We start from the raw sequence: 22,978 nt of genomic DNA, 5'->3' as shown, positions 1-22,978 counted from the left end.
GGTAACGGCGCCGTCGCCAGTGCTTTTAAACTTGTTCCCCTACAGGACGCCATCTCCAGCCTTTTCCACGCCGCTCCTTCTTCTTCCCTCATCCACTTACATATCATAGACACGTTGGCGGCCCAATAGTAATCACTCAGGCTCGGCAGTGCCAGTCCCGCTCAATCCCTCCTACGCTGCAGGAACCCCCTCTTTACCCTTGGGGTCTTTCCAGCCCACACAAAGCTCATAATACTCCTATCCACTTTCTTGAAGAAGGCCTTTGTAATCAGTATGGGGAGGCACTGAAACACGAAAAGAAACCTCGGGAGGACCACCATTTTGACCGCCTGTACCCTACCCGCCAATGACAGGGGCACCATGTCCCACCTTTTAAAGTCCTCCCCCATCCGCTCTACCTGTCGTGTCAAGTTAAGTTTATGCAAGGTTCCCCAGTTCCTAGCCACCTGGATCCCTAGATATCGAAAGTCCTTTGCTACTCTCCTCAGCGGCAGATCGTCTATTCCTGTTTCCCGGGTGCATCACAAATAGTTCACTCTTTCCCATGTTCAATTTGTATTTCGAGAACTCTCCAAACTCCCTGAGTGTCTGCATTATCTCAGGCAACCCCTCCACTGGGTCCGCTACATATAGCAGCAGATCATCCGCATATAATGACACCCGATGTTCCTCTCCTCCTCTAAGCACCCCTCTCCACTTTTTAGAGCCCCTCAGCGCTATGGCCAATGGCTCGATTGCCAACGCGAACAGTAACGGGGACAAGGGACACCCCTGTCTTGTGCCCCTATGTAATCGGAAATAGTCGGATCGTTGCCTGTTTGTAACCACGCTTGCCACCGGGGCCCCGTACAGGAGCTGAACCCATCTGATGAACCCCTCTCCAAATCCAAATCTCTTCAGTACCTCCCACAGGTAGTCCCACTCCACTCTATCAAATGCCTTCTTTGCATCCATCGCCACCACTATCTCCGCCTCCCCCTCCCCTTTAACAAACCCTGTCTGGTCGTCATGTACCACCCCTGGGACACAGTCCTCTATCCTAGTCGCCATCACCTTGGCCAGTAACTTGGCATCTACATTTAGGAGGGAGATGGGCCTGTATGACCCGCACTGCAGCGGGTCTTTGTCTCGTTTCAGGATCAACGATATCGTCGCCTCCGACATCGTCGGGGGTAGTGTCCCCCTTTCCTTAGCCTCATTGAAGGTTCTCGCCAGGAGTGGGGCCAGTAGGTCCACATATTTCCTGTAAAATTCCACTGGGAACCCATCTGGTCCCGGGGCCTTTCCTGCCTGCATGTTCCCAATTCCTTTTACCACCTCTTCCACCTCAATCTGCGCTCCCAGACCTGTCACCTCCTGCTCCTCAACCCTCGGGAACTCCAACTGGTCCAAGAAGTGCATCAGTCCCTCTTTCCCCTCCGGGGATTGGGACTTATACAGCCTCTCATAGAATGACTTAAACACCCCGTTCACCCTCTCCGCCCTCTGTTCCATCCTTCCCTCCCCGTCCCTAATTCCTCCGATCTCTCTCGCTGCCCCCCTCTTCCTAAGTTTTTGGGCCAGCAGTCGGCTCGCTTTCTCTCCGTATTCATACTGTACTCCCTGTGCCTTCCTCCACTGCGTCTCCTCCTTACCAGTGGTCAGCAGGTCAAATTCCGTCTGTAGTCTCCGTCTTTCCCTGTATAACCCTTCATCCGGGGCGTCTGCATATTGCCTATCCACCCTCAGAATCTCCCTGATCAGTCTCTCACTTTCTTTACCCTCTTCTTTCCCCTTGTGGGCTCTTATGGAAATCAGCTCCCCCCTAACCACCGCTTTCAGCGCCTCCCACACTACTCCCACCTGGACCTCTCCATCATCGTTGACCTCTAGGTATCTTTCAATGCATCCCCTCACCCTTCCACATACCCCCTCGTCCGCCAACAGTCCCATGTCTAATCTCCAAAGTCGGCGCTGCTCCTTCTCCTCTCCTAGATCCAGATCCACCCAGTGTAGGGCATGATCTGAAACGGCTATAGCCGAATATTCCGTTCCTGCCACTTTCGGGATCAGCGCCCTTCCCAGGACAAAAAAGTCTATCCGGGTGTATGCTTTATGGACGTGGGAGAAGATGGAAAACTCCTTACTCCTCGGTCTAGCAAATCTCCAGGGATCTACTCCTCCCATCTGCTTCATAAACCCCTTAAGCACCTTGGCCGCTGCCGGCCTCCTCCCGGTCCTAGATCTGGACCGGTCCAGCCCTGGGTCCAGCACCGTGTTGAAGTCCCCCCCCAATACCAAATTTCCCATCTCTAGGTCCGGGATGCGCCCCAACATACGCTTCATAAAACCCGCCTCATCCCAGTTCGGGGCATATACATTCACCAGCACCACCGCCTCACCTTGCAATCTGCCACTCACCATCACGTACCTGCCCCCACTGTCCGCCACTATGGTCTTAGCCTCAAACAGTACCCGTTTCCCCACCAGTATTGCCACCCCTCTATTTTTCGCATCTAATCCTGAGTGGAAAACCTGTCCCACCCATCCTCTCCTTAATATGACCTGATCCGCCACTTTCAGGTGCGTCTCTTGAAGCATAACCACATCTGCCTTCAGCCTCTTTAGGTGCGCAAATACCCTTGCCCTCTTAATCGGCCCGTTCAACCCTCTCACGTTCCACGTGATCAACCGGGTTGGGGGGCCCTTTACCCCCCCCCCATCGTCGACTAGCCATCCCCTTTTTTAAACCAGCTCCTCACCCGGGTCCCACGCACCCGTTTGTCCCCCAGACGGCGCCCTCCCATCCCGACCATCCCATCCCATATCAGCTCCCCCTGACCCTCAGCAGCAGCAACCCAGTTAATCCCCCCCCCGCCCTACTTTTCCCGCCACAATTTCCGTAGCGCGGGAGAAAAGCCTGTGCTTCCCTCTCGGCACCGCCCCTAATGGCGCAGTTCCCTCTCCCCTTCCCTGTCCCCTTCCCCACCGGCGCCCACATTTCTTCGTGTCCCCCCTTCTGGGGGTGGGGGAGAAAAAATCTCCCGTCCAACACTTTTACAGATAAGCCCTCCCCCTCTCCCCCCTTTACAATTCCTTGCCACCACCTCGCTACTTCTTTCCAAACATCCATTCCTCAAATCTAGTCCAACTTCTCTTCTTGAATAAATGCCCACGCCTCCTCCGCCGTCTTGAAGTAGTGGTGTTTGCCCTGGTGTGTAAACCACAGTCTTGCCGGCTGCAATATTCCAAATTTCACTTTTTTTCCTGTGGAGCACCGCCTTGGCCCGGTTGAAACTCGCCCTCCTTCTCGCCATTTCCGCACTCCAATCTTGATACACGCGGATCACTGCGTTCTCCCAAATGCTACTCCGTGTCTTCTTAGCCCATCTCAGGACCATCTCTCTATCTTTGTAGCGGTGGAACCTCATCACTATTGCTCGCGGTATTTCCCCTGCCTTCGGTCTTCTCACGAGGACTCGATACGCTCCCTCCACTTCCAGGGGGCCCGTCGGGGCCTCAGCTCCCATTAAAGTATGGAGCATCGTACTCACATACGCCCCAACATCCGCTCCCTCTGCCCCTTCGGGAAGACCCAAAATCCTTAAATTCTTCCTCCTCAAGCTATTTTCCAGGGCTTCCAGCCTTTCTATGCACCTCTTATGTAGTGCCTCGTGCGTCTCCGTCTTCACCACCAAGCCCTGTATCTCGTCTTCATTCTCGGTTGCCTTTGCCTTCACTCCACGGAGCTCCATCTCCTGGGTCTTTTGCGTCTCCTTCAATCCCTCAATCACCAGCAACATCGGCGCCAGCACCTCCTTCTTGAGCTCCTCCACACATCGCCGGAGGAACTCCTGCTGTTCCGGGCCCCATACCATCTGGGCTCCCTCAGCCGCTATCTTGCTACTCCCTTCTCTTCTCTGCCGCTGCTCCAGAGGATCCTCCGCAATCTGGCCACTACTATCGCTTCTTTCCATCCACACCCGGGGGGACTCCTTCCTTTATTGCCTCACACTGAGTTTGGCCGTGAAAAATTTCCGTTGGGGCTCCCGATAAGAGCCCAAAAGTCCGCTAAAACGGGAGGTGCCGAAACGTGCGACTCAGCTGGTCATCGCCGCAACTGGAAGTCAGGTAAGTATGGTTAATCCCAGGGCACCACAGTGGTGCAGTGGTTAGCATTGCTGCCTCACAGCGCTGAGGTCCCAGGTTCGACCCTGGCCCTGGGTCACTGTCCGTGTGAAGTTTACACATTCTCCCCGTGTTTGTGTGGGTTTTGCCCCCAAAGATGTGCAGGGTAGGTGGATTGGCCACACTAAATTGCCCCTTAATTGAAAAAAATGAATTGGGTACTCGAAATTAAAAAAAAAAAAATATGGTTAATCCCACAGGAGCGGGGGAACATAAAACTCCACCAGAATAGTCACCTGGAACGTTAGGCGACTCAACGGCCCAGTGAAAAGATCCAGAGTCTTCTCACAACGTTTAAAAGTTCCTCACTGTTTCTTTTGGGTCCAGTAGTACCTCCCTGTCTTTTACATGACTCTCTTGGATACTTTCAAGTTCTGCGGTGTTCTAGCTGTTGGGTTTATGGTTGTGCGTCAGGTAGCCTTTGCTTTTTGCTTTCAAGACAGATGTCAGGCGCGATTCAACGGAAAATAATCTGTGTCCGGTTTTGGGCGTGTTTAGCGGGGTGTTTCTCGGTGGCAGCAGTGCCAAGGAACACCTGACTATTCAACAGCACTTTGCTTTGTTTTTGGCCTTGGGAAGTTTCTCTCCACCGGGACCACACTTGAGTCATTTCCTGCTGGTGAGCCCAGCAGGAAAGGCCCCTCGCAGGTCGGGCGCCATTTTGTTTGGCTGCCTCAACCCCTCCCCCCCCCTTTCAGTCCCCCCCACCCTATTTTTGACCCCGCTCCTCCCCCCCCCCCCCACCCCCCGACCTCTGGGAGGCCACCAGGAACAACCCCTCATCTCTCTTCCCCCCAGTAAGGCCCTCCGGGACCTGATCCCTGGCAATGCCAACCTGGCACCCTGGCAGTGCCCTGCCAAGCTGACAGTGCCACCCTGGAACCCTGTCAGTGCCAGGGTGTCACTACCACAGTGCCACAGTGCCCAGGGGCCAGAGGGAGTGCCAGGGTATCACCCTGCTCTGTCCCAGATTACCCAGTGTCCTGGTCCATGTTTGTGGAAACCAGTACTAAACGACACCCTGGCGTGGCCTTCCTTGCGTGGCTGTCAGGTTCCAGCTGCCGGTGGAATGCATATTTAAATGAGACGAATGGATCATTTAAATATGTAGATCTGGATTACGGCCAATGAGGGCGAGACCCAGATCGCAACTTCTTGCAAGGTTTCATTAAATCTCGAGGCGTTATGAGTCTCACAAATCTCACGAGAGGCCTCTTGCAAGAGTCAACGACCTCGTCCTGACACCAAGTCGGGCGCGAAGAGGGCGTTAAATCACTCCCGTCATTTCTGCTGAGTGGGTCTCAAACCACTCTTTGTTCCCTTACCAAATTTTTGCTGTGTCAGAAATGATTGAACTCAGCGACTTCCAAACTTCATCAACATATTCCCCTGGCTTTGGGAACTGCTGTGAGCTGCACTCCCGGGAGACGGACAACTCTCAGTCTGCATTTGATGCTCTCCTGCAGCTTTCTGTCACAGATGAGTTCGACGAAAGGCCATCATCACTTCATCTCGAGACGGCCACGAATTGTTTAGAAATCTGAAAGGCATACAGTAAGGATGAAATTCCAGCTGAACTTCCGAAACACATCAATCCCATCTACTGCCGCACCTTCATGACCTCCACCTTCTCTGTTAGAGGGCTGGACATGGGCGGCACAAAATTCATTCTGTTATGCAAAAACCAAGGTGAGAGAGGAAATTGCAACAACTACAGGAGCATTTCACTCCTTAGCATCCCTGGGAAGCCCTTCACTAGGGACCTGGTTAAAAGACTCCAGCTACTTGCTAACCAAGTGTGTCCAGAAATACAGTGGATTCCACGCTGGTGGATCTACAGTGAATCATAGAATCGTAGAATCACTATAGTTCAGAAGGAGGCCACTCGGCCCATCGAGTCTACATGATCTTCTCCATATGCCAGCTACAAGCGAGGTGTAGGGACCTTGCTTTAGTGGGTCTCACTAAAGTATTTGACACATCAGCAGGACAGAACAGGCGAAAATTGGTTGTTCACCAAAGTTCCCAAGTCATATCCGTTCCTTTCATGCCAACATCCACTGCACTCTGCAGTTTAGAGGCACCACCTCTGCCGGTTTCAATCTGAAGAAACTGTCCTGGCCCCCACTCTGTTTGGTATCTTCTTCTCCAGGTTCCTGGTCTTTTCTTCCTCTGAAGGAGTTTAGCTGCATACTGGGCCGGACAGTAAGCTCTCCAATATGTCCAGAATGAAATGAAAACAAAACAACCTTGATCGATAAACTCCTGAGCTGGTCACTGACATGGAAATTCAGCTGCAAAGTACCCATGGATTGTCTCTCCATGCCTGTAACTTCTTCTCCATTGCTATAAGCATCAAGGCATCCCTGACTATAGGGCAGGGTGTCACACTAAACAACACTCTCTGCTGGAAATGGTGAGCAAATTTTGCCAGCTTGTGTCCATGGTGACAGAAAATCTGCCTCTTGATGCACACAGTAAGCAGATATCCCCATTGGCCGACCCAAATATCATGCATGGAAAAATTATGAAGCTGTCTCTAAACACCGGGGTGCACCTTACTGTATGACTGAATCCTTGGATGACTTACAGTTACCATGAGAAGGAAGCTCAACAACTTTCACCTCGTTTTTTTGCAGCGCACTCTGGGCATCTCACGGGAGGACAAAATCACTCATGCGACTGTTCTGTCAAACACAAATCTTCCAAGTATGCTGACGCTCATCAGGCAAAGGCCACTTTGTTGGTTCGGGCATGTTTGCTTCAAACACACATGTCAGCTTGACATCCAGCCCCTAAACATCGCTTTTCACACCCAGAGGCGCTAGCCAATGACAGATAGAAATAGCAACAGCACCTTTGGAATGGCACATGCCAAGATGATGATCAATGGCAGGAGCAGCTTGGCAACAGGCGCCAATGCCAAAAACAAACCAAAGCGACTCTGGATAATCACCTTGTGTGCAATACTTGTGGCAGAACCGGCCTCTCGCTCTTCAGCCATCAGCAAAAGTGCATCATATAAACGTTTTGCATCCCAAACCGATGGGAACAAAGTCCCATAGCGAGCGCATTTAGCAGCATGTTTCCTAGCACTCGCAGCACCGAGAAACACAACATTATAAACGCCACTCGCGTCAGATAAGGGGCCTCATGGGGAACGTGCGGCCGAGGCTGCCCATAGCCCCATTTTGTGCACTGAGGATCTCCGCTCGCTGCAACTCCCCAGTGTAGGGAGAGATCGGGGCGCCGTTTGTAAATGGTGTCTTGATCTCCAAAGCCCTCAACCCAACATCTGATTCCACCCCCCCCCCCCCAAGGCACTATGGGAGGGTCCCCAGCTCCCCTCCAACACCCACACAGGGCACCCCTGGCTCAATCATCACCATGTGAAAAATATTGGCTTGGCACCCTGGCAGTGCCCCTGCCAGCACCACCTGGGCACCTTGACAGAGCCAGGTTGGTACCCAGGTGGCACTGCCAGGCTGTCCAGGTGGCACCAGCAGTGCCAGGGCACGGCCTGCCCAAACAGCATGCACTTGCAGAGATATTCTGGAAGCTATAATGCTTGCAATTATCCTCGGGTCTAATTAGGGTACGGCCAACGTTTACCATTGAAATGAAAGCAGATGAGAACTGAGTCATGTGGAGCGGTAGGAATTCTGGCTAACATCAGCATAGCTGTATGAAAGACAAAAGATTCCATATAACCATTGCAGACCATATGGCAATTTTGTGCATTTCTATAGGGGGTTGATAGATTGTGAAATTACTGTATCTATTTTAGGTTGTGTAGGGGCACTGTTTAAAAATATCTCATTTTATGTATGTAAGTTTCCATCTGCGAGCACTTTTCATTCTATTTTGTTGGGTCTTAAAGTGCCTTGGCTGATGACTGAACTAGGTGGAACTTTACTGCAATTATATATGTGCAAGGGCAGCACGGTAGCATTGTGGATAGCACAATTGCTTCACAGCTCCAGGGTCCCAGGTTCGATTCCGGCTTGGGTCACTGTCTGTGCGGAGTCTGCACATCCTCCCCGTGTGTGCGTGGGTTTCCTCCGGGTGCTCCGGTTTCCTCCCACAGTCCAAAGATGTGCAGGTTAGGTGGATTGGCCATGCTAAATTGCCCTTAGTGTTGGGTGGGGTTACTGGGTTATGGGGATGGGGTGGAGGTGTTGACCTTGGGTAGGGTGCTCTTTCCAAGAGCCGGTGCAGACTCGATGGGCCGAATGGCCTCCTTCTGCACTGTAAATTCTATGAAACATATACCACAATTTGCTTGTGCAGCATCATTAACATAGTTGAACACCCAAAGGTGAGCAATATCAGTTGAAATTTAGTACTGAACCACACAAGGCGATATTAAACAGCTGACCAAAATCTTGGTCACTGAAGTATCATAGAATCATAGAATTTACAGTGCAGAAGGAGGCCATTGGGTCCATCGGGTCTGCACTGACCCTTGGAAAGAGCACCCTACTCAAGCCCATACCTCCAGCCTATACCCCCAACCCAGTAACCTCCAACCTATCCCCCCAACCCAGTAACCCCAACTAACCTTTCTGGACACCAAGTGCAAATTAGCGGGGCCAATCCACCTAACCTGCACATTTTTGGTCTGTGGGAGGAGACCGGAGCACCCAGAGGAAATGGAAACATGGGGAGAATGTGCAGACTCTGCACAGACAGTGACCCAAGCCGGGAATCGAACCTGGGACCCTGGAGCTGTGAAGCAACGGTGCTAACCACTGTGCTACCGTGCTGCCCCTGTGCTACCATACAGGTAAGAGTATCTTAAGTGAGGAGCGAGAGGTGGAGATGTTAAAGGGTAAATTTCAGAGATTATAACCCAAAGAACTGAAGGCATAGCAACCAAAGGAAACTGGGGGTGCACAATAGGCTAGAACTGTAGGAATACAGAGTTTCCAGAGCATTTCCAGAGGAGGTTTCCTAGATAAAGATGGAGCAGTTCCCTGGATGTTGACAAGAGGATAAGATTTTGCTGGAAATACTCAGCAGGTCCAGCACCTGTGGGGAGAAAGTTAACGTTTCAGGTTGACGTTCTTTAATCAGAAAAGATTTGGAAACAGCATATGGACAGCAGAGGTTAGATTGGGCCAAAGTTTAGGGAGGGTGGATGATAAGAGGCTGGCTATGGGGGGGGGGGGGGCACTGGAATAGTAGTGTCTGGAGGTGACAAACGCATGAATATAAGTTTCAGCAGGAGATTGGCAGAGGTAAGAGCAGAGACAGTTACTGAGATGGAAGTAGGCGACCTTGGTATTGGAGGGGGTGTGGAATTGGAAACTCAACCCGGGCTCAGATAAGATGCCGAGACTGGGAGTAGTCCAGTTCAGTCTCGGACAGTGACTAGAGTAGGGGATGCAATCGATGGCTAGAATCCCCCATTCTCTGCCAGAATTCTCGCAGAATACCCATGTCAAAACTACAAAATGTCTCCTGTTGTTATTTGTAATTCAACTCCTTTCTCAGAGGGTTGAGCTTGCTCAGGACTTCATTTGCTCTCCGACTGTAACTTCCCAGAAAGCCTATTTACGTTCTGTAGCCAGAATTGATACCAAATCGTTGCTGAAGTTGTGGGACTGGACTGAGGGAATCACAAAAAAAAATTTCAGAGTTATCTCTGAATTCCGAGAGCATTCCTATGCTATATTTGTAAGACGAAAAAAACTACAGCAATTCTCAATTACCTTTCAGTTTCCATTGTCCCATCAGGGAGTTCCCTCTATTGTGCTGATAATAGAAGCATCATTACACACACAGGGGAAAATGTTATCGTCAAGTAAAAAATAATTGTATCAAGTGCAGATATCATTCCTATGTCAGGAAACTAAACTAAAACAAACCCTGAGGTTAGGCATCAGGATCAAGGCCATTGTTAAAAAGGGACTGTAATCTTAAAGTGAGCTCACCATTGTGGGTTAGCACTGGCTAGAAGCTCAAGTAGACCAGCCGTTTAAATACTGTGGCTGCAGACAGAGGTCAGAGGCTGGGTCATGGGTGGCAAGGGACCCACCTCCTGATTCCCTAAAACCTTTCCACCATCTACAAGGCACAAGTCAAGAGTTTGATGGAATACTCCCCGTTTACCTAGATGAGTGCCGCTCCAACAACGCTCAAGAGGTTCGCCATTATCCAGAACAAGCAGCTCCCATGTTTCAATCTAAACATTCCCAGCCTCCACCACAGTGATTTAGATGTCTACCATCTACAAGATGCACTGCAGCATCTCACCAAGGCTTTTGTCAGCACCTTCCAAGCCTGCAACCTCTGCCACCTAGAGGGAGAAGTGCTTCTGATGATTGGGAACACTACCACCTTCAAGTTCCCCTCCAAGACACAAATCATCCTGAATGGAAATTCATCACCATTCCTTCCCTGTTGCTGGATTAAAATCCTGAACTCCCTGTCTAACAGCACTGTAGGTCTACCTACACCAGATGGACTGCAACAACATTAAAATGCACTTCTCCACCACTTTCTCGATGGCAATTATGGGTAGACAATAAATGCTTGCCTTACGAGCAATGCCCAACTCCCAAGAATGAATATAAAAATTTGAGGGCAGTGTTTAGTTAGAGACCAAGAAAAATGTCCCAATGGGTCGGAATGTTTAGTGGCCTGAATTCAGCTGCCTGATCTCAGCCCAGATAGTGGTAGTGTTACAATTGGTTCCCTGGACTAGCGCAGGTCAATCAGTTGAGAATCCCACTCCTCATCATGATCCTCGACGGTTGGATGGATTTGCATTTGTATTGTTAAAGACAGGAATACCCTCAGTCATCAATGTTCACTTAGTTGAGTTATCTGTCATCTACAGGACTGCACTCCTTCAAACAGACTAAACTCTAAAATAAAAAGCGGGAGCGAAAGATTGACCAGGAAAATGAAAAACTGAGGAGAAAAAAGGAAGTGAGGCCTTGAAGTTCATTTGACGGTACTACAATTGGGACTGGGGTCCCACGGTGGAGCAATTCCTCCAAAGGAACGAACCGAGGTAGTGACAGCAAATGGAGGCTCGACTAGGTGGGTGACTGATGATAATTATAAATGTTCGATTTGAAATTTTTGGGGGTGGAATAACCAAGCTGATTTTTGAATAGTAAACACTTTTGTTTCAGCCCCACTGGGTGAACGTCCACGCACAGTGATTGTTGATATAAATATATGTAAAATTAATATGGGAGAAATCCTGTTACTATCGCAGCAAAATGTATCAGGTAAATGCGAAATTCAACCTTGACAGGTTTGCAAAATGGATGACACTGAACTGGTTGACCTTTATGCTGATTGTCCAAATTTTATTTCAATTTAAGTCATAAACAGTCAATCAATCTGAGAGGAGATGCCAACTCCTTCAAGACAACAAGGAAGGAGTAAATGGTGAATGAAGCTATAATGACTTCATAAAGAGTACAGTCCTGGACCCCTTGATAGCTCTAGTGTGCTGATAGGATTGGTATTGAATCATTCAGGCCATGAAAGGTCGGACATTTAATCCCTCATCTTTGTTGAGTTAACTAATCTCAAGTAGAATGAAAGGCGGGGGAGGGGCGGTGGTGATATAATTGGCCTTGTTTTCATTAGACCAAGGTGAGTAAATCCAGCCCTTCCTGGCAGCGGGATCTTCCAGTCCCGCTGACTGCAGTCGATCCCTGCCATCGGGTACTTGCGAGCGGTGCAAATTGACTGGAGGATCCCGCCAGCAGCCGGATATTCCAACCTCCTGTTCTCAGCGAGAAGCCTCGCCTTTTAACAGCCCATGTTTGGACATTTGCTTCATATAAATTTGGTGGTTCGGTAAATGGGCCAACAATTCTGTGTAAAATAAATCTTTCAAACATCAGCTGAACAAATGGCAAGCTCAATTTTATGAATGAAGGACTTAAGTTGGCCAAGAAACTGGAAGAAGTCGAGGAATCTTTTAAATCTACCGGAATAGGCAAACAAAGTTTTGGGTTAATATTGATTTTTGTCATGAAATATGATTTTTCTGATCTGCAAATGTAGTGACTAAATTGAAACGTGTTAAATAAAGATATAAACTAAGCATAAATAGATTTGAGAATTAAGTTTCCCGGGCTTTATTTTATTGGAAGCACTTCAATAAAACACATTGGTTTGAATTTGTTCTGAATCTGCTACATTTATACTGTGCATATACAATTGTTTGGTGTTTTTGTTATGTATGATTATGTTTGTCTGTCTACTCTTCTCTGTTCTGTTTACTGTTAAACATGCCTGGATGCGGTTACTGATGTAGCCACCTGAGTTGGCCACTTCCCGACTTAAAATGGAGAACCGCAAAGGCTGAAGGGAAATTCAGCCAACACAGGCAAAAACTAGCAGGTGCACGTTTACTGTGTATTAGACTCTGCAGAAACCCAGACAGCATCGATACAAGCAGCCATCTGCATAGTAATGTAGCAACCATCTACATAGTAATGAGCGATCCCCGGGAACAATCGAAACATTTTGAGGTAAACAAGGCCAATCCAGACTCCTTGGCAGCTACAGGAGCCAACACAAAAAACGTTAACGGACACTTAAAGACCGCCCAACGATCAGGGAACAGCTCCAGTATTGGAGAAATCGAACCAAGCGATTGGAACAAAGTCCAATCACATGAAACCAGGTACGGGGCCCGCCCCGAAGGGCAAGAAGCCCCTGGGGACTATAAAATAAAGCCCCCAAGTTCAATTGTCCTTCTTGACAGGGTCACTCAGCAACGCGAAGCAACCCCTGAGAGTGAACTGTCCAGCGGCCTCCAAGAAAGTAAGTCTCAAGTCAACACTCGCTATGAGATAGGCGCTCTGTGGAAGGGAAGTTAATGAGTTGCCAATTTAGAAGCATGCTGGGAATATTAACTATATTTTAACACTGCTTTTGAGCGAAAATAAGGAGGTCAAGTAATGTAAACCAAATACTGCTTAGTATGTGGTGCTGGCCTTATTATGATAATAAGTTGTTCTTCCGAAGGACAACGAAATGCGTATTCAAATTGTTTTTAAACCAAGGGCAAAATATTTATATTTCCTCTTGCGTATGTTCCCAAGCTTTATCTCTTCAAAGTTGTTTATTTCAACCTATAAATATAATGGTTTTTGACTGCATAACTCAGAGTGCAGTGCCTTGGCTTTGCAGCTGAAACACTCTCTCTCCACAAGTATATTTGTGTAAATAAATTTCCTGAAATCGAACCTCGAGGAATTTGTCTTTATTATGATTTCCACAACAAATTGGCGTAGTCGTTGCAGTTTCCCTAATTTAACGGGACGTGAACCCCGAAACGAATCTCTAAACAGGACTCTCTCAGCTTAAAGGGAGAGAGCCATAGCGCGGGCCCCAGCTGAAAGGGGGGTCTGCGGCTCGGCAGCCTTAATTATTCGCCAGTAACTCATGCTAGTAGAGTTATCTTAATTAATAAATTGATGATAGCTGCATGGGAAGAAAAAGGTGCCTTAGAGACTAAAATTAAAGAAAAAAGACTTTGAGGTTCGTGGAAAGGATAAACACCGGTGTGCGCTCCCTGTAGTATTTGTAAATGATTTTCGCGGTCGTTGTCATTGTTATATATATGTTCTAAAGTATTTTGCAGAAGGAACGATGAGCACTAAACTCGCCGTCCCCTCACAGGTCGTCCCGAAGCCTCGGTAAAGATATGCGGAGCAAGAAAGAAGGTGAATTCCTTGAAGAGGACAGATAAGTGAGTCAAAATGAGTAAAAAAATGAAAAGAAACAATCGTAAAGCAACGGAATGAGGTAGGAAAACCTATATGTCCCGCATAGGAATCTAATGAAGCTGACCCCCTCTCGGGAAAAAAACAGGGGAGTAAAAGTAAATAGAAGATTAAGGTAAAAGCGAGATTTGTCTGTAGCCGTGAGATAAGGCTAACGGTTAACTGTGATATTTGTGAGCTGTGAGAATCTGTGTGTTTTGCTTAACCAATTAATTTTAGTCAAAGCATGAAGTGGGTTGTATTTTTTATCGTCTGTCTTTGTGAGTCAGAGATTATAATTTAAGTGATTTTTGTTGCGATTTCTCTAATGAACAGAAACATTGGAAATTACGATCAGTTTAAAAGAAAGAAAGTGCCTTTACGAATAAAAGTAATTGAATATGAATAAGTTTTTAGATTACGTGAAAAAACATAAATGGCATCATGCCAAGTTCTCCGCCCCTTAGATTCTGCAGGAAACATTAACCATTTCAGCAGACAGTGGATCTTTTCTGAATTGACAAAGAAAAAATATACGTGTCTAAGAATAGCTAATGCCTATAAAATCAATCATTGGAAATTGACTTAAAAGTGTGCTATTCATAGCCCCCTCCCAGGAGCTGTTTTGCTGCTTCTAAGATACTGTTATGATGTATCTTTGTCAGCTTTGAAGCTTTGAATTGCAGTCCCACCGGCATAAATGGGGGATGGGTTCCCAATAATGATAATCATTTGAATGAAGGAAATGAGTCCCTTGAACACTGGTTAGCAAATAGAGGGAAAGAGGCTATCATGCAAGGGGCCAAGGAGCATTTAACCCCCAGGAAGGATGTACCGCAACTAGCAACACCTGACCCTACTAGGCAGGCAGACACTCTGCAAATTAGGAATGGTAATACATCGCATTGATAATGGAATGCTTATAGAACTGTCTCAAATACGAGCTCACCAGCTGAAAAATTTAATAACTTCTGAGACTGCGCCCGATCGCTCTATGTCTGTGTTCTTTGCTGGAAGCTGAACTTTAACCCTTACAGTACCACTGTTAAAAAAAAAAATTTAAGCTGCAGGAAGTCTTACAAAAGATTAATGACCCTTGGGCACAGCTATTAAAACACCTGATAGAGTCCAGATGAGAGAATATAGTGACCCATTGCACGGCTTGGTATGCTCGTGAGGATGAGCACGCATACAACTTATAAACGCAAAGTCACTTAGGACAGCAGACGTCATTGCATGTCACTCCTTTTTATTTTTCGGTGTTGTGGGATTAGGAATGTTAGTACTGTTGACCCAGAGTCAGAGGGATCTTTTTAGGGTGGGTTTAACTTCAGAACCCCATTTAACATTGGCCGCAAGACATCCCGCTAAGGCAAAGCAAATAGGAGAAGTGATAAAAGAGGCCAAAGGAAAAAAGTAATACATGGGATTTATATTGAAATGGACGGACGAGATTGTCTGATAGAATTTTATGGCAAACAGGAGGGCAGAGTTGGTGGAAAGAGGGGCAATGGCCCGCTACATTTGAAAGACAACAACCTCCCCGAGAGAGCCATCATTTACTCCCTTCAATCCTGGCCCAGGCACTGGCACATCTATGGGCCCAACATAAAAATCATGTTGGAAAAGTACATTCTGCCCCAGCGCATAGGGTGCAGTTACAGAAGAACTTTGCCCTGTCCTGCTTAAAACTATACTGGTTGGCACCGGAAGCAGAAAAAGGGATAGAGGGAGTGATCAATGCACTATTACAGCAAGGGGTGCTGAAGAGAACACAAAGCCCCCGTAACACCCCTATACTCCCCATTCCAAAGACAGGAAGACCCAACGAGTGGTGGTTTGTGCAAGATCTTTGAGCCATCAATAAAACTGTTATCACTATTGCTCCATTGGTGCCGGACACAAATGTCATTTCGTCTTCTATACCACCAACAACGGATACTTTCTCAGCCTTTTTCTCCATACCATTGCACCCGGAAAGTCAACATCTATTTGCTTTACATATCGGAATTAACAGTATTAAAAGAGACTTGGACGAGTGCCAGTTGTCTGCAGGCTCAACAGTCCCTCAATATGATGACGATTTACTGATAGCCTCAGAGGGAGGGCTAGTTTGTCAACAAAATACCCTTTTGTTATTATCACATCTGGCAGAAAGAGGGCATCGGGTCTCAATGGACAAGCTGCAATTCTGTCAGGAGACAGTTCAGTATTTGGAATTTCAGCTGCAGCAAGGACAGCGGATGTTTGGGTCTGAAAGCGTACAGTCTGTAGCAAGGATTCCAACTCCACGTACGAAAAAGGAAACCCTTACCTTTCTCGGCATGGTGGGCTATTGCAGGCAGTGGATTCCGGACTATAGAGAGATGGACACAGTATTGCGAAAGGCTACTCTACAGGATGCCCCTTCAGTTGTTACCTGGGTCCCAGAGAGGGAGCAAGCATTTCGTAATTTGAAATAAGCCATGATTAGCGCCCCTGCCTTGGGACTTCCTAATTTCAGCAAACCCTTTACTCTTTATTTGAATGAAGCAGGGGGATTTGCAACAGGGGTCCTGGTACACGAGCATTGAGGAGGGAAAAGACCCCTTGCCTATTACTCAGTGGCCCTATGTGCTGTGTAAAGGGTATGCCAAATTGCTTAAGAGCAGTAGCAGCCACAGCGGCTATAGTCGAAAAAATCATCAGTTTTGCTGCTGCTTAGTTCATCCGCAATGCAGCATTTTACTGCGGCTTGACACACTGGGTACGAAGTACGAAGTGATCCTCTCTTAAACCAACTTTACCTACAAGCGATCGTCAGCTGTCAACCCTGCTACACTCTTACCCACGCCCTCGGAAACAGAACATATGGATGATCATGACTGTTTACTATTGGTTGAAGCCACCACACGAGTCACCCACGAGAAAATCGAGACATCATCTTTCTCACCAATGGGTCAGCAAACCAACCAAATGATATAATCCTCCTGGCCGGCGATGCAATAGTAAATCAATTCAAGATAGTGGAAGCTTTTGCTCTGCTTTCGGGAACATTTGCTCAAGCGGCCGAATAGTTTGCCCTTACTATTGTATTCTAGCTAAAAATAAAACAGTCAATATTTATATGATTCCCGACCTGCTTTTGGGGTAGTACATGATTTTGGCCAGTTATGGAAAAACAGGGGAGTCATAACTTCCTCCGGCCAACCTATTAAACATGCTAAGTTTGTTATAGATTTACTAGATGCTGTTCAGCCCAGTAAGATAGCCGTTTTAAAGTGTGAAGTGCATACTACTGCAGACAATGAAGTTTCATGCGGCAATAGATTTGCTGATAAAATAGCAAAAAAGTGGCTCTCAAACAGTAGCCACAACTACAAGCTTCTGCAGTTGAACTTCCGTCCACCATAACAGAACCAAAGTTAAAACAGGCACAGGAGCAAGCCTCTCTACAGGAGCATCGCTCTTGGCTAAAAGCAGGTTGTGATCAAGACAATTTTGATAGGTGGATAAGGGCTTTGAAAATAAATCAAACGTATGAAGCTCTCAGAGAAATTATACTTTTGGAGGAGTTTAAAAATTCAATTCCCGATGTAGTGAGAACTCATGTGGAAGAAAGAGGGTTAAAACTGCAGAAATGGCAGATGATTATGAATTAGTTCATAAATCAAAGCTTGGTTTCCGACATCAGTTTCCGCCTGTGAGGGATAGAAACTGGGGACATGAGAAATACTCAAGTGGTAAAGGTAAAGGTGATCTGATGGGGGATAATAAGGAGAGTGTCAAAAGTTTCAAATGTTTTCACTGTAATGAACTAGGCCATGTAAAGTCACCGTGTTGGTGGTTGAAGAAAAGCACTGGGAAGGCTGATGTGGGGTTTGTTAAAGTGGTAAAGGAAAACCCAGGTGAAGCGAAGGAAGTGCAAAAGATTGTACAGCCTGATCAAAAGGTGATTGATAAGAAGGTGCCAGATCTTTTGAAATAATTTACTTGTGTGGGTAAAGTTTACTCATGTGCATCAGGAGGAACAGGTAAAGAAGTCACAATTTTAAGAGATACGGGAGCGAGTCAATCTTTGATGGTAGGAGATGAGGAGTTATGTAATCTGGGAAGGATGTTGCCAGAAAAGGTGGCAATATGTGGAATTCAGAGTGAGAGGAGTAGTGTTCCATTATATAAGGTAAGGTTGGAAAGTCCAGTGAAGAGTGGTGAAGTGGTAGTAGGAGTAAGAGAGAAATTATCTTGTCCAGGAATACAGTTTATCTTGCGTAATGATATAGCTGGATCGCAGGTGGGAGTGATGCCTACTGTGGTTGATAAGCCAGTGGAAAATCAGACAACTGAAGTGTTGAAGGACGAATATCCTGGGATTGTGATACCAATGGGTATTAACAGTGACAGGGAACTCATTTCACTAGCAAATTGACCAAAGCCCTAGCAGAAGCTATGGGATTTGATTGGAAATTGCATATCCCATATCAGTCACAATCCTCAGGAATGGTAGAAAGGGCAGATGGAATAATTAAAACTGCAGTTACAAAAGTGTGTCAACAAAATGGGCTGCTATGGCCAGATGCCATACCCATAGTAATGTATGCCCTGAGAAATCAGAGAAATCGTAATACGGGTTTAACCCCGTATGAGAAAATAATTGGAACGTCCCGTGACAACTGTAACTAAACCCCCAATGACTCCAGCGGCAGAAGCCATAGTATGGGCAGATGAGGCATCACTAAAGTATGCCCAGGCCATGTGTGAAACCGCTGAAAAAAAATGAAAAAAAACCAAAAACATGCAAAGGTGCGACAGGCTCAGATGCATCCAAAAGAGGGAAATACACACCCTTTAAACCTGGAGATCAAGCGTATGTGAAAGCACTAAACAAAGATTATTTTTCTCCTAGGTGGAATGGACCCTACCAAGTGCTGCTAACAACCCGAACAGCCGTTAAAGTAAAAGAAAAGCCAGGTGGGATCCACACAACTCGTGTCAACTACATCATACGGAACTTTGAGAGTACTAGTGAGACCCTAACCTGAAGAGAATGACGGCGTTGATGTTTTTATATTATCATATTAATCCAACATCACGTAGAGGGTAAATTGCACACTAACACCTTAATATACATGTCTCACTCATACGCAGAGAGGGTAAATAAATTCAGTTGTTGGGTTTGTACACAAATTCCCAGATGCTTGGAGGAGGGCTTCCCTGTGCGACCTATCCCATTCGCCAGTAAAGAGATAGCAGAATGGGCTCTGAGACAAAATAGTACAGGACGTGGAGAAGATACACAGAATATGTTCGATTGGAGATTAGCTGGATACAATATGAATAGTTTTAAGGAATGGTGAGGGCCTAGGTTTAATGTAACACGTCAAACGCCCTGTTTGATCCTTCCCAAGTATACTGGAGTCCCAAAAGGAAGTATATGCTTTAGGAAACATAAAACATATGGGACCTACCCAGACGGCACAAGTCAGTGTGATCAGACCTTGAATTGGCAACCCCCTATGTTCCACCTTACAGCTAAAGGATTATTCATCTTTGACTGGTCAGGAGTTGAAAATCAAACTAGTGGAGGCTCCTGGGAAGGGGATCGATTAGACTAATGATGACTGATAGTAAAGGAAACCTGACCGCATATAACGGCACGTATTTTATCTGTGGCCACACCAGAAAATTGGGAAGGCTCCTGCTATTTTGGATACGTAGTCCCTTATGTGCATCGCATTCAGCAATTGCAGGACCATCCCCATCACAGGACGACACAAAGTGTTATGACATGGGCACAAATGCCGGGAATAATGATACCACCATTAGGAATAGCCACTAATGCATACGAACTACGCGAACTACGAGACATCCTTGAGCAGGTAGCTAATGACACTGCAGAAGCTGTTAACCAAATAGAAACTGAGATGGTTGCTATAAGAGCGGTTGCCCTGCAGAATAGAATAGCCCTTGATTTCTTGTTAGCTGAAAAGGGAGGTACTTGTGCCCTGATTGGCAGTGACTGCTGCACATACATCCCTGATAAATCAGAAAAATTGATAATCTGGTGGATCACATTCGTAGAGAGGTGACAAGATTACACGAAAATGAGGGCTGGGACTTTGGCTTTGGATGGTAGGATCGTCAGAACAGAGGATTGTGTTCTGGATCATAATCGCCATTGTAATCTTGATTGTCGTCTGGTTACTGTTTAATATTGCGCAAGATATTTTTATTGTACTAACACAAGAGAACAGCCCTAGCCACCTTGCCTCCTTCCTACCAGCTCATAACACGCAGGGAACTGTCATACGTCCATTCCCCTTACATTATAAACAATCCTTTTCTATGGAGGACACGATAATTTACTAAAAGGTGTTGATCAAAAGATCAACAAGGAGGGATTTGTGGAAGGGAAGTTATTGAGTTACCAATTTAGAAGCATGCTGGGAATATTAACTATATTTTAACACTGCTTTTGAGCGAAAATAAGGAGGTCAAGTAATGTAAACCAAATACTACTTAGTATGTGGTGCTGGCCTTATTATGATAATAAGTTGTTCTTCCGAAGGACAACGAAATGCGTACTCAAATTGTTTTTAAACCAAGGGCAAAATATTTCTATTTCCTCTTGCGTATGTTCCCAAGCATTATCTCTTCAAAGTTGTTTATTTCAACCTATAAATATAATGGTTTTTGACTGCATAACTCAGAGTGCAGTGCCTTGGCTTTGCAGCTGAAACACTCTCTCTCCACAAGTATATTTGTGTAAATAAATTTCCTTAAATCGAACCTCGAGGAATTTGTCTTTATTATGATTTCCACGACACGCTCCTAGCTACCAGTCCATACCAGCTTTTGAATCCCGCAGACTCAGGACCTGAACGAAAGGCTATTTGTTCCCCTGACCTGGTGGGCCAGTCCAAAGCTAAGTGTAGGCCTGTTAGTGATAGAAATAGCTTAGCAAGTAGAGTTTATGTATGAGTAGTGATTTACTGTGTATAATAAATGTGCTTTGATTTGAATCTTACTAATTGGTGTGTTGAGTTATTGATCATTACTTGAACTTGAACCTCGTGGCAGTATCATAACGATACCTGGCGACTCTAGAGCAAAGGTTATAAAACAGAACCAATTAAACCAACCAAATGTTAGCAACACTGAGAAACAGGTGTAGCCATCTGGGGTGGCAACTTATAAAGAAAGCATGGACACTTGCAAAGACTCAAGGGAAATATGGCCAATACAGGATTCAGGCAAACTGAGAGCCTAAATGTATCTTTGCTAACAGTGAACCAGGCAGTATCGAAACCCCCAGCCGATTTGCATTCTAATGGCCCATTTCCCCAGGACAAAGGACTGGTACTCAGGTATCAGATACAATTCCAGACACAGCAGCGCCACTCCCTTCACCCAGGAAGCCCAAACAGCCACAGTCAATGACCGCTCAGGACACGCCCAGCCATCAAGGCACCCGCCCCTTTATTGACTAAAATCAAAGGCAGTAATCAAAGCCTGCCGCATTATTGGGTCCAAAGCTAAGGACTGCCCAAAAGAGCGCAAAACCCCCAAAGGATAAAGAGAGACACTGCCATGTGCTCGATCTCTTTTGGCCCTGGCACACCGGCACTCTTCGGCCCGGCCTATACCTAAAGACAACTGCAGCACCACGACCAGAAGCAAGTTCAAGATCAACGATCGCTACCAGACGGATGAGCCCAGCAGAATCAAAGTTACTTCTGCAGACCCAGCCACTCCAGATCCGAACAAAGGCCTTGTTCCTCCGCCGAAGCCGGGTGCCTGAAGTTAAGTACAGGTTGTTGTAGTGTTAGATACAATTTAGCTTGTAGTATTTTTATGTTGTATGTGTGAGTTAATCTTGTATGTAAATAAACTACTATTGAACTTGAACTAACTGACTGGTTGTTGGGTCTTTAATCGATATCCAGTTGAACCTTGTGGTGGTATCATTTGATACCTGCCGACTCTGAAAGCAATATCCTCATTAATAACAGTCAGATTAATATCTGACTAGATACCCCAGACTTGGCAACATTATTGGCGTCTCCAGTGCCGATTGGCAACATTATTGGTGACACTGGTGGAAGAGTATCCCATTCATTAAAAAGGGCAACATTATTGGTGATCTCTGACGGGACTCGTCCTAGAAGTGATTTTTTCACTCCAAGAGAACCCACAAAATGTTGAATTAGAAACCCAATTGGAAAAGTGAAAGAAACCACAAGTGTAAGACCCGTATTGATCAAACCTCCAAGATTCGGAAGTGTGTAGTAATTTGCAAGCGTACTAACAGGGATATAAGGTAAACCCGTTAGATTTTGTTGCGTAAAAACTATCGTGTGTTTTGTGAACCAGAAAATAGCTTCGGCCATACCCGCTGTTTGCATCACCGCCCTATTCCCCCCGTCCCAAATTTAAGATACAGAAAAGAGATACTCGTAGAAATGGCAGCAAAGGCTGGCTGGGCGTGTCCTGAGCGGTTGAAAGCCTTATGAACCCGCAGAAACCCGAGGTCGCAGCGACCAGTAGAGCAGAGCAGTGCCCCATATGAGAAGAGGAACTAAGGAAATACTTAAAGGGGAAAGGATGGCCCCTTTGGTCTGAGTTTTGTTCGAATGAAGAGTCAGGTCCTGGTAGTATAGGACAAACTTGATGGGACAACCTAACCGAGATACACAAGAAGAGTTTAGGAAAAGTTTGTAAGCCGATGCCAATCGTGTCACGTCTGGCACAATTGCGAGGCACAGAGGAGGTCGTGAGGACATTCCGCAGGCAACTTGTAGAGAAAGAGGCGAAGAGTGACTTCCGATTGCGGCAGGGATGAGCTAGCCGCACGTTTCGGCGGCTCCAGCTCCGACGGAACTTCGGGCTCTTTTAAGAGCCCCAATGGGGACTTGGACGGCCGAAAAACCCGGTGCGAGGCGCGAGGGAAGTGAGTCCCCCCCCCAAACGACGGAGGGAAAAACCGGCGGCGGCGGCTGCAGCCCGAAGAATCTGCAACCAGAAGGTCAGAGGGAGTGGAAGAAAATGGCGGCGGAGAAACCACAGGTGACATGGGGGCCTGAGCAGGA

General features: G+C 46.7%; 1 long non-coding RNA gene across 3 annotated transcripts in view; it reads left to right on the top strand.

The window, feature by feature from the left end:
* LOC140429777 (uncharacterized) overlaps positions 1–20,919 on the top strand; it is a 90,250-nt gene extending 69,331 nt beyond the window's left edge. For 2 of the 3 annotated variants that reach the window (XR_011949190.1, XR_011949191.1), the window contains exons 2-3: positions 11,012–11,217; positions 13,780–20,919. This is a non-coding gene — a long non-coding RNA (uncharacterized lncRNA). The remainder of the gene's footprint in view (positions 1–11,011; positions 11,218–13,779) is intronic. The other variant, XR_011949192.1, reaches the window with a different exon arrangement.
* Positions 20,920–22,978: the final 2,059 nt, after the last annotated feature.

Source organism: Scyliorhinus torazame, chromosome 9 (genome assembly GCF_047496885.1).
Source record: "Scyliorhinus torazame isolate Kashiwa2021f chromosome 9, sScyTor2.1, whole genome shotgun sequence".
Lineage (NCBI taxonomy): Eukaryota > Metazoa > Chordata > Chondrichthyes > Carcharhiniformes > Scyliorhinidae > Scyliorhinus > Scyliorhinus torazame.
Note: the sequence above shows the minus strand (reverse complement) of the source record. Positions and strands in the feature narration are given on the sequence as shown.